Raw genomic sequence first — 10,000 nt, 5'->3', positions numbered from 1 at the left:
GCGCAGGCAGGGAAACAGAGAAGCGGGTTTCAGCTCTTACTAGTCAAGGAGAGACACACACAGACGGGTTACACCATTCAAATCCACGCGTGCAGATGTCGTTTCAGCTCTTGCTGCATCAGATAGCTTCAGCCATTGTGAAGTATTCGAAAATGTTTGAAAGAAAATCATAATATCCAGAGATTCCCTGCAACGTAAAACCGACATAGGTGATTGGTTCCATGGTGTAATGGTTAGCACTCTGGACTTTGAATCCAGTGATCCGAATTCAAATCTCGGTGGCACCTTCCGTTTATTTTCATTGTCTTACAAAAACAAATTGAAAATCAGGTTTTTATTTTAAGTGACCAATGTTGTAGACTCCCACTGCTAGCTTTAAAAGCATTAACTGGTGGGACTCGGTTTTACAACCTTCCAACGTACCCATCGGTGCTTGAGTAGATGTCCAATGCGCTATCGATTGCATCACAGAGCCTCTCGAGGGCATTAAGCAAACGTACCTACCAGCAAACTAAGCGCGGCATGGTCCGGAATAATCTGAAAGGGAGAACTACTTCTAGTTCTTGAACAATTAGAAATGGACCACAGCAATTCATTTAATTATGCGGCAGTTTATTATGATTCATTGTCTGTCACTGCTCAGGGCTTGGGGGCTGTTCCGTTTTCGATGCTTCAGCTTTGTTAGCAAAGGAATTCCTGGCCAGCCGTGCAGACCTCCACAGCAGCGTCCCTGGTGGTCTAGTGGTTAGGATTCGGCGCTCTCACCGCCGCGGCCCGGGTTCGATTCCCGGTCAGGGAAGTTACTTTATTGCCCATTAGTATTCCGATTAAAACCATTCTATTACTCTTCATTAATCAGATGTACATATGTCTATTTCTTGGCTGTGGCCCGACTGCATTCAATTAAAAGCACACCCTTGATATTATTACAGGGTCTGTGCACATTGATTCGCAACCCCTTTTGGCATTAACTTCTTTTCAGTCTGCAGAAAAGGATTTTACAATTGCTCCTTACAAGTGAGAGGACAGCTAGGGTTTAACCACCCCCATCTACACAATCACACAGTTAACACAATAAGTACCGACTAAAAAGAGACACAGAATTATTCTATGCAGCCACTCATTCAGTGCTCCAGTGCTGTGACGCGCAGCAAATCGGTAGGTGCGTTCAAGTGCCTGTAACTCAAAAACGGAAATCGGTAGGTGCGTTCAAGTGCCTGTAACTCAAAAACGGAAAGGGCTAGGCACGCAGTCTACATACCAAACGAAAGAGGAGGCTCCGCGATTTCCCCTGATATCTAACATGCCCAGGTGTCATGTTTCTAGAATAAACTATAGCGTCCAGAATACAGTGCTGCCTTCACTTGCTAGGAGACAGCTGTGCGAATTTGTATTTGAAAGTGTATATTCACTTATAAAGATCCAACGTATTTAGTTTTTAAGGGCATGTTTATTAATTTAAATTAGCAATACCGATGTTATTCAAACCGTTTCTAAATATACATGTGTAATACATATATTGTCATGTGTCTTATTATTTCAATGTGAGCAGTTTTTGTGGCGCACGATTGGGTGCTGATAGTGCAGTTCTCCAGACCTGCTGCCAGCTGCCAGTATGAACCAAGAAATGAAACGTCGCATTTTGGATTCGACAGGAAAAATGGATATTGAAGGACTGTGTGCAATCAGAACGGGGAGAACGCCTTGCGGTCCAGGGTTTGTCAGCAGTAGGGGATTTTACACCTGGGAGCTGAGGATGTTACAGCCATTCCTCTCTCGCTTGCTCCGCAGTGGTTCCATGGTGTAATGGTGAGCACTCTGGATTCTGAATCCAGCGATCCGAGTTCAAATCTCGGTGGGACCTGTATTTAACCATAAGTTTTGATCATGTGAACTACCAAATGTCATATGTCTGGACCACAAGTGTACAATCGGTCATATAAAATACAATGCAGATTCCGGTATCTGAGGTCGAAAATGGTTTAATAACAAGTAATGTGTATTTTCAAGTGTTTCTGTTTAATTTCAGAAATGCCCTGCGCTTAATTTTAGTCCGAGATTGTAGTAGAGAATGACAGTAGTAGCGCCAATAATGTCCCTGATACGTTTCATTGCATAGGTCTCTGGCACGCATTTCTTTGTGTGTTGCAGGACGCCGTGGCTAAGATGGTTACAGCGCCTCCCTAGTAAACGGTGTCTTTGGTTATATTTTTTTTTTTTCAGCACCTCAACGTTGAGGCTGTGTTTTTGTCACATTTTGTGACTGTTGGGGAGCACCTCCAACACAGACAAATACTTTCCTGTAGTCGCAGGATAAACATTTTTGTCAAAAGAGAACGAGAAAAACTAATAATAATAATATCATAAAAATAAATAAATAAATGAAATAAAAAAAAACTGCGACGAGGATACGATTGTAACCGGTATATAGTGCACTAATAATCCTACACCAAAGCTCCTGATCCAGTGCCACGTTTTCACTGCAGCCACTAGAGATGAATGGTGACCGAGTCATTTTTTACTTCATTTCTTTCATTTTCTGTTATGCAGAGAGAAATAAACGTCGCCGTCTTTCAGCAGTTGATCTCGAGTGGTATACTTTAAAAAAAAAAAAACATCTAGAAACACCAACACAACGCAGATATAGAATAGCCGGAGTGTGAGCGCAGGCAGGGAAACAGAGAAGCGGGTTTCAGCTCTTACTAGTCAAGGAGAGACACACACAGACGGGTTACACCATTCAAATCCACGCGTGCAGATGTCGTTTCAGCTCTTGCTGCATCAGATAGCTTCAGCCATTGTGAAGTATTCGAAAATGTTTGAAAGAAAATCATAATATCCAGAGATTCCCTGCAACGTAAAACCGACATAGGTGATTGGTTCCATGGTGTAATGGTTAGCACTCTGGACTTTGAATCCAGTGATCCGAGTTCAAATCTCGGTGGAACCTTCCGTTTATTTTCATTGTCTTACAAAAACAAATTGAAAATCAGGTTTTTATTTTAAGTGACCAATGTTGTAGACTCCCACTGCTAGCTTTAAAAGCATTAACTGGTGGGACTCGGTTTTACAACCTTCCAACGTACCCATCGGTGCTTGAGTAGATGTCCAATGCGCTATCGATTGCATCACAGAGCCTCTCGAGGGCATTAAGCAAACGTACCTACCAGCAAACTAAGCGCGGCATGGTCCGGAATAATCTGAAAGGGAGAACTACTTCTAGTTCTTGAACAATTAGAAATGGACCACAGCAATTCATTTAATTATGCGGCAGTTTATTATGATTCATTGTCTGTCACTGCTCAGGGCTTGGGGGCTGTTCCGTTTTCGATGCTTCAGCTTTGTTAGCAAAGGAATTCCTGGCCAGCCGTGCAGACCTCCACAGCAGCGTCCCTGGTGGTCTAGTGGTTAGGATTCGGCGCTCTCACCGCCGCGCCCCGGGTTCGATCCCCGGTCAGGGAAGTTACTTTATTGCCCATTAGTATTCCGATTAAAACCATTCTATTACTCTTCATTAATCAGATGTACATATGTCTATTTCTTGGCTGTGGCCCGACTGCATTCAATTAAAAGCACACCCTTGATATTATTACAGGGTCTGTGCACATTGATTCGCAACCCCTTTTGGCATTAACTTCTTTTCAGTCTGCAGAAAAGGATTTTACAATTGCTCCTTACAAGTGAGAGGACAGCTAGGGTTTAACCACCCCCATCTACACAATCACACAGTTAACACAATAAGTACCGACTAAAAAGAGACACAGAATTATTCTATGCAGCCACTCATTCAGTGCTCCAGTGCTGTGACGCGCAGCAAATCGGTAGGTGCGTTCAAGTGCCTGTAACTCAAAAACGGAAATCGGTAGGTGCGTTCAAGTGCCTGTAACTCAAAAACGGAAAGGGCTAGGCACGCAGTCTACATACCAAACGAAAGAGGAGGCTCCGCGATTTCCCCTGATATCTAACATGCCCAGGTGTCATGTTTCTAGAATAAACTATAGCGTCCAGAATACAGTGCTGCCTTCACTTGCTAGGAGACAGCTGTGCGAATTTGTATTTGAAAGTGTATATTCACTTATAAAGATCCAACGTATTTAGTTTTTAAGGGCATGTTTATTAATTTAAATTAGCAATACCGATGTTATTCAAACCGTTTCTAAATATACATGTGTAATACATATATTGTCATGTGTCTTATTATTTCAATGTGAGCAGTTTTTGTGGCGCACGGTTGGGTGCTGATGGTGCAGTTCTCCAGACCTGCTGCCAGCTGCCAGTATGAACCAAGAAATGAAACGTCGCATTTTGGATTCGACAGGAAAAATGGATATTGAAGGACTGTGTGCAATCAGAACGGGGAGAACGCCTTGCGGTCCAGGGTTTGTCAGCAGTAGGGGATTTTACACCTGGGAGCTGAGGATGTTACAGCCATTCCTCTCTCGCTTGCTCCGCAGTGGTTCCATGGTGTAATGGTGAGCACTCTGGACTCTGAATCCAGCGATCCGAGTTCAAATCTCGGTGGGACCTGTATTTAACCATAAGTTTTGATCATGTGAACTACCAAATGTCATATGTCTGGACCACAAGGGTACAATCGGTCATATAAAATACAATGCAGATTCCGGTATCTGAGGTCGAAAATGGTTTAATAACAAGTAATGTGTATTTTCAAGTGTTTCTGTTTAATTTCAGAAATGCCCTGCGCTTAATTTTAGTCCGAGATTGTAGTAGAGAATGACAGTAGTAGCGCCAATAATGTCCCTGATACGTTTCATTGCACAGGTCTCTGGCACGCATTTCTTTGTGTGTTGCAGGACGCCGTGGCTAAGATGGTTACAGCGCCTCCCTAGTAAACGGTGTCTTTGGTTATATTTTTTTTTTTCAGCACCTCAACGTTGAGGCTGTGTTTTTGTCACATTTTGTGACTGTTGGGGAGCACCTCCAACACAGACAAATACTTTCCTGTAGTCGCAGGATAAACATTTTTGTCAAAAGAGAACGAGAAAAACTAATAATAATAATATCATAAAAATAAATAAATAAATGAAATAAAAAAAAAACTGCGACGAGGATACGATTGTAACCGGTATATAGTGCACTAATAATCCTACACCAAAGCTCCTGATCCAGTGCCACGTTTTCACTGCAGCCACTAGAGATGAATGGTGACCGAGTCATTTTTTACTTCATTTCTTTCATTTTCTGTTATGCAGAGAGAAATAAACGTCGCCGTCTTTCAGCAGTTGATCTCGAGTGGTATACTTTAAAAAAAAAAAAAAAAAAACATGTAGAAACACCAACACAACGCAGATATAGAATAGCCGGAGTGTGAGCGCAGGCAGGGAAACAGAGAAGCGGGTTTCAGCTCTTACTAGTCAAGGAGAGACACACACAGACGGGTTACACCATTCAAATCCACGCGTGCAGATGTCGTTTCAGCTCTTGCTGCATCAGATAGCTTCAGCCATTGTGAAGTATTCGAAAATGTTTGAAAGAAAATCATAATATCCAGAGATTCCCTGCAACGTAAAACCGACATAGGTGATTGGTTCCATGGTGTAATGGTTAGCACTCTGGACTTTGAATCCAGTGATCCGAGTTCAAATCTCGGTGGAACCTTCCGTTTATTTTCATTGTCTTACAAAAACAAATTGAAAATCAGGTTTTTATTTTAAGTGACCAATGTTGTAGACTCCCACTGCTAGCTTTAAAAGCATTAACTGGTGGGACTCGGTTTTACAACCTTCCAACGTACCCATCGGTGCTTGAGTAGATGTCCAATGCGCTATCGATTGCATCACAGAGCCTCTCGAGGGCATTAAGCAAACGTACCTACCAGCAAACTAAGCGCGGCATGGTCCGGAATAATCTGAAAGGGAGAACTACTTCTAGTTCTTGAACAATTAGAAATGGACCACAGCAATTCATTTAATTATGCGGCAGTTTATTATGATTCATTGTCTGTCACTGCTCAGGGCTTGGGGGCTGTTCCGTTTTCGATGCTTCAGCTTTGTTAGCAAAGGAATTCCTGGCCAGCCGTGCAGACCTCCACAGCAGCGTCCCTGGTGGTCTAGTGGTTAGGATTCGGCGCTCTCACCGCCGCGCCCCGGGTTCGATTCCCGGTCAGGGAAGTTACTTTATTGCCCATTAGTATTCCGATTAAAACCATTCTATTACTCTTCATTAATCAGATGTACATATGTCTATTTCTTGGCTGTGGCCCGACTGCATTCAATTAAAAGCACACCCTTGATATTATTACAGGGTCTGTGCACATTGATTCGCAACCCCTTTTGGCATTAACTTCTTTTCAGTCTGCAGAAAAGGATTTTACAATTGCTCCTTACAAGTGAGAGGACAGCTAGGGTTTAACCACCCCCATCTACACAATCACACAGTTAACACAATAAGTACCGACTAAAAAGAGACACAGAATTATTCTATGCAGCCACTCATTCAGTGCTCCAGTGCTGTGACGCGCAGCAAATCGGTAGGTGCGTTCAAGTGCCTGTAACTCAAAAACGGAAATCGGTAGGTGCGTTCAAGTGCCTGTAACTCAAAAACGGAAAGGGCTAGGCACGCAGTCTACATACCAAACGAAAGAGGAGGCTCCGCGATTTCCCCTGATATCTAACATGCCCAGGTGTCATGTTTCTAGAATAAACTATAGCGTCCAGAATACAGTGCTGCCTTCACTTGCTAGGAGACAGCTGTGCGAATTTGTATTTGAAAGTGTATATTCACTTATAAAGATCCAACGTATTTAGTTTTTAAGGGCATGTTTATTAATTTAAATTAGCAATACCGATGTTATTCAAACCGTTTCTAAATATACATGTGTAATACATATATTGTCATGTGTCTTATTATTTCAATGTGAGCAGTTTTTGTGGCGCACGGTTGGGTGCTGATGGTGCAGTTCTCCAGACCTGCTGCCAGCTGCCAGTATGAACCAAGAAATGAAACGTCGCATTTTGGATTCGACAGGAAAAATGGATATTGAAGGACTGTGTGCAATCAGAACGGGGAGAACGCCTTGCGGTCCAGGGTTTGTCAGCAGTAGGGGATTTTACACCTGGGAGCTGAGGATGTTACAGCCATTCCTCTCTCGCTTGCTCCGCAGTGGTTCCATGGTGTAATGGTGAGCACTCTGGACTCTGAATCCAGCGATCCGAGTTCAAATCTCGGTGGGACCTGTATTTAACCATAAGTTTTGATCATGTGAACTACCAAATGTCATATGTCTGGACCACAAGGGTACAATCGGTCATATAAAATACAATGCAGATTCCGGTATCTGAGGTCGAAAATGGTTTAATAACAAGTAATGTGTATTTTCAAGTGTTTCTGTTTAATTTCAGAAATGCCCTGCGCTTAATTTTAGTCCGAGATTGTAGTAGAGAATGACAGTAGTAGCGCCAATAATGTCCCTGATACGTTTCATTGCACAGGTCTCTGGCACGCATTTCTTTGTGTGTTGCAGGACGCCGTGGCTAAGATGGTTACAGCGCCTCCCTAGTAAACGGTGTCTTTGGTTATATTTTTTTTTTTTCAGCACCTCAACGTTGAGGCTGTGTTTTTGTCACATTTTGTGACTGTTGGGGAGCACCTCCAACACAGACAAATACTTTCCTGTAGTCGCAGGATAAACATTTTTGTCAAAAGAGAACGAGAAAAACTAATAATAATAATATCATAAAAATAAATAAATAAATGAAATAAAAAAAAAACTGCGACGAGGATACGATTGTAACCGGTATATAGTGCACTAATAATCCTACACCAAAGCTCCTGATCCAGTGCCACGTTTTCACTGCAGCCACTAGAGATGAATGGTGACCGAGTCATTTTTTACTTCATTTCTTTCATTTTCTGTTATGCAGAGAGAAATAAACGTCGCCGTCTTTCAGCAGTTGATCTCGAGTGGTATACTTTAAAAAAAAAAAAAAAAAAACATGTAGAAACACCAACACAACGCAGATATAGAATAGCCGGAGTGTGAGCGCAGGCAGGGAAACAGAGAAGCGGGTTTCAGCTCTTACTAGTCAAGGAGAGACACACACAGACGGGTTACACCATTCAAATCCACGCGTGCAGATGTCGTTTCAGCTCTTGCTGCATCAGATAGCTTCAGCCATTGTGAAGTATTCGAAAATGTTTGAAAGAAAATCATAATATCCAGAGATTCCCTGCAACGTAAAACCGACATAGGTGATTGGTTCCATGGTGTAATGGTTAGCACTCTGGACTTTGAATCCAGTGATCCGAGTTCAAATCTCGGTGGAACCTTCCGTTTATTTTCATTGTCTTACAAAAACAAATTGAAAATCAGGTTTTTATTTTAAGTGACCAATGTTGTAGACTCCCACTGCTAGCTTTAAAAGCATTAACTGGTGGGACTCGGTTTTACAACCTTCCAACGTACCCATCGGTGCTTGAGTAGATGTCCAATGCGCTATCGATTGCATCACAGAGCCTCTCGAGGGCATTAAGCAAACGTACCTACCAGCAAACTAAGCGCGGCATGGTCCGGAATAATCTGAAAGGGAGAACTACTTCTAGTTCTTGAACAATTAGAAATGGACCACAGCAATTCATTTAATTATGCGGCAGTTTATTATGATTCATTGTCTGTCACTGCTCAGGGCTTGGGGGCTGTTCCGTTTTCGATGCTTCAGCTTTGTTAGCAAAGGAATTCCTGGCCAGCCGTGCAGACCTCCACAGCAGCGTCCCTGGTGGTCTAGTGGTTAGGATTCGGCGCTCTCACCGCCGCGGCCCGGGTTCGATTCCCGGTCAGGGAAGTTCCTTTATTGCCCATTAGTATTCCGATTAAAACCATTCTATTACTCTTCATTAATCAGATGTACATATGTCTATTTCTTGGCTGTGGCCCGACTGTATTCAATTAAAAGCACACCCTTGATATTATTACAGGGTCTGTGCACATTGATTCGCAACCCCTTTTGGCATTAACTTCTTTTCAGTCTGCAGAAAAGGATTTTACAATTGCTCCTTACAAGTGAGAGGACAGCTAGGGTTTAACCACCCCCATCTACACAATCACACAGTTAACACAATAAGTACCGACTAAAAAGAGACACAGAATTATTCTATGCAGCCACTCATTCAGTGCTCCAGTGCTGTGACGCGCAGCAAATCGGTAGGTGCGTTCAAGTGCCTGTAACTCAAAAACGGAAATCGGTAGGTGCGTTCAAGTGCCTGTAACTCAAAAACGGAAAGGGCTAGGCACGCAGTCTACATACCAAACGAAAGAGGAGGCTCCGCGATTTCCCCTGATATCTAACATGCCCAGGTGTCATGTTTCTAGAATAAACTATAGCGTCCAGAATACAGTGCTGCCTTCACTTGCTAGGAGACAGCTGTGCGAATTTGTATTTGAAAGTGTATATTCACTTATAAAGATCCAACGTATTTAGTTTTTAAGGGCATGTTTATTAATTTAAATTAGCAATACCGATGTTATTCAAACCGTTTCTAAATATACATGTGTAATACATATATTGTCATGTGTCTTATTATTTCAATGTGAGCAGTTTTTGTGGCGCACGATTGGGTGCTGATAGTGCAGTTCTCCAGACCTGCTGCCAGCTGCCAGTATGAACCAAGAAATGAAACGTCGCATTTTGGATTCGACAGGAAAAATGGATATTGAAGGACTGTGTGCAATCAGAACGGGGAGAACGCCTTGCGGTCCAGGGTTTGTCAGCAGTAGGGGATTTTACACCTGGGAGCTGAGGATGTTACAGCCATTCCTCTCTCGCTTGCTCCGCAGTGGTTCCATGGTGTAATGGTGAGCACTCTGGACTCTGAATCCAGCGATCCGAGTTCAAATCTCGGTGGGACCTGTATTTAACCATAAGTTTTGATCATGTGAACTACCAAATGTCATATGTCTGGACCACAAGTGTACAATCGGTCATATAAAATACAATGCAGATTCCGGTATCTGAGGTCGAAAATGGTTTAATAACAAGTAATG

The 10,000-nt window shown here is 42.7% G+C and overlaps 12 non-coding genes across 12 annotated transcripts; all 12 read left to right on the top strand.

Moving 5' to 3' along the window:
- Positions 1 to 215: 215 nt before the first annotated feature.
- trnaq-uug (transfer RNA glutamine (anticodon UUG)) lies at positions 216 to 287 on the top strand. Its single transcript has one exon. It is a non-coding gene; the product is annotated as a tRNA-Gln (tRNA).
- Positions 288 to 727: 440 nt separating this feature from the next.
- trnae-cuc (transfer RNA glutamic acid (anticodon CUC)) lies at positions 728 to 799 on the top strand. Its single transcript has one exon. It is a non-coding gene; the product is annotated as a tRNA-Glu (tRNA).
- Positions 800 to 1,792: 993 nt separating this feature from the next.
- trnaq-cug (transfer RNA glutamine (anticodon CUG)) lies at positions 1,793 to 1,864 on the top strand. Its single transcript has one exon. It is a non-coding gene; the product is annotated as a tRNA-Gln (tRNA).
- A 1,014-nt stretch (positions 1,865 to 2,878) lies between these two features.
- On the top strand, positions 2,879 to 2,950 carry trnaq-uug (transfer RNA glutamine (anticodon UUG)). Its single transcript has one exon. It is a non-coding gene; the product is annotated as a tRNA-Gln (tRNA).
- Positions 2,951 to 3,390: 440 nt separating this feature from the next.
- On the top strand, positions 3,391 to 3,462 carry trnae-cuc (transfer RNA glutamic acid (anticodon CUC)). The gene has a single exon. It is a non-coding gene; the product is annotated as a tRNA-Glu (tRNA).
- Positions 3,463 to 4,455: 993 nt separating this feature from the next.
- On the top strand, positions 4,456 to 4,527 carry trnaq-cug (transfer RNA glutamine (anticodon CUG)). Its single transcript has one exon. It is a non-coding gene; the product is annotated as a tRNA-Gln (tRNA).
- Positions 4,528 to 5,547: 1,020 nt separating this feature from the next.
- On the top strand, positions 5,548 to 5,619 carry trnaq-uug (transfer RNA glutamine (anticodon UUG)). Its single transcript has one exon. It is a non-coding gene; the product is annotated as a tRNA-Gln (tRNA).
- A 440-nt stretch (positions 5,620 to 6,059) lies between these two features.
- On the top strand, positions 6,060 to 6,131 carry trnae-cuc (transfer RNA glutamic acid (anticodon CUC)). Its single transcript has one exon. It is a non-coding gene; the product is annotated as a tRNA-Glu (tRNA).
- Positions 6,132 to 7,124: 993 nt separating this feature from the next.
- Positions 7,125 to 7,196, top strand: trnaq-cug (transfer RNA glutamine (anticodon CUG)). Its single transcript has one exon. It is a non-coding gene; the product is annotated as a tRNA-Gln (tRNA).
- A 1,021-nt stretch (positions 7,197 to 8,217) lies between these two features.
- Positions 8,218 to 8,289, top strand: trnaq-uug (transfer RNA glutamine (anticodon UUG)). The gene has a single exon. It is a non-coding gene; the product is annotated as a tRNA-Gln (tRNA).
- Positions 8,290 to 8,729: 440 nt separating this feature from the next.
- On the top strand, positions 8,730 to 8,801 carry trnae-cuc (transfer RNA glutamic acid (anticodon CUC)). The gene has a single exon. It is a non-coding gene; the product is annotated as a tRNA-Glu (tRNA).
- A 993-nt stretch (positions 8,802 to 9,794) lies between these two features.
- On the top strand, positions 9,795 to 9,866 carry trnaq-cug (transfer RNA glutamine (anticodon CUG)). Its single transcript has one exon. It is a non-coding gene; the product is annotated as a tRNA-Gln (tRNA).
- Positions 9,867 to 10,000: the final 134 nt, after the last annotated feature.

The sequence above is a fragment of the Acipenser ruthenus genome, chromosome 11 (genome assembly GCF_902713425.1).
Source record: "Acipenser ruthenus chromosome 11, fAciRut3.2 maternal haplotype, whole genome shotgun sequence".
Taxonomy (NCBI): Eukaryota; Metazoa; Chordata; class Actinopteri; order Acipenseriformes; family Acipenseridae; genus Acipenser; species Acipenser ruthenus.
Note: the sequence above shows the minus strand (reverse complement) of the source record. Positions and strands in the feature narration are given on the sequence as shown.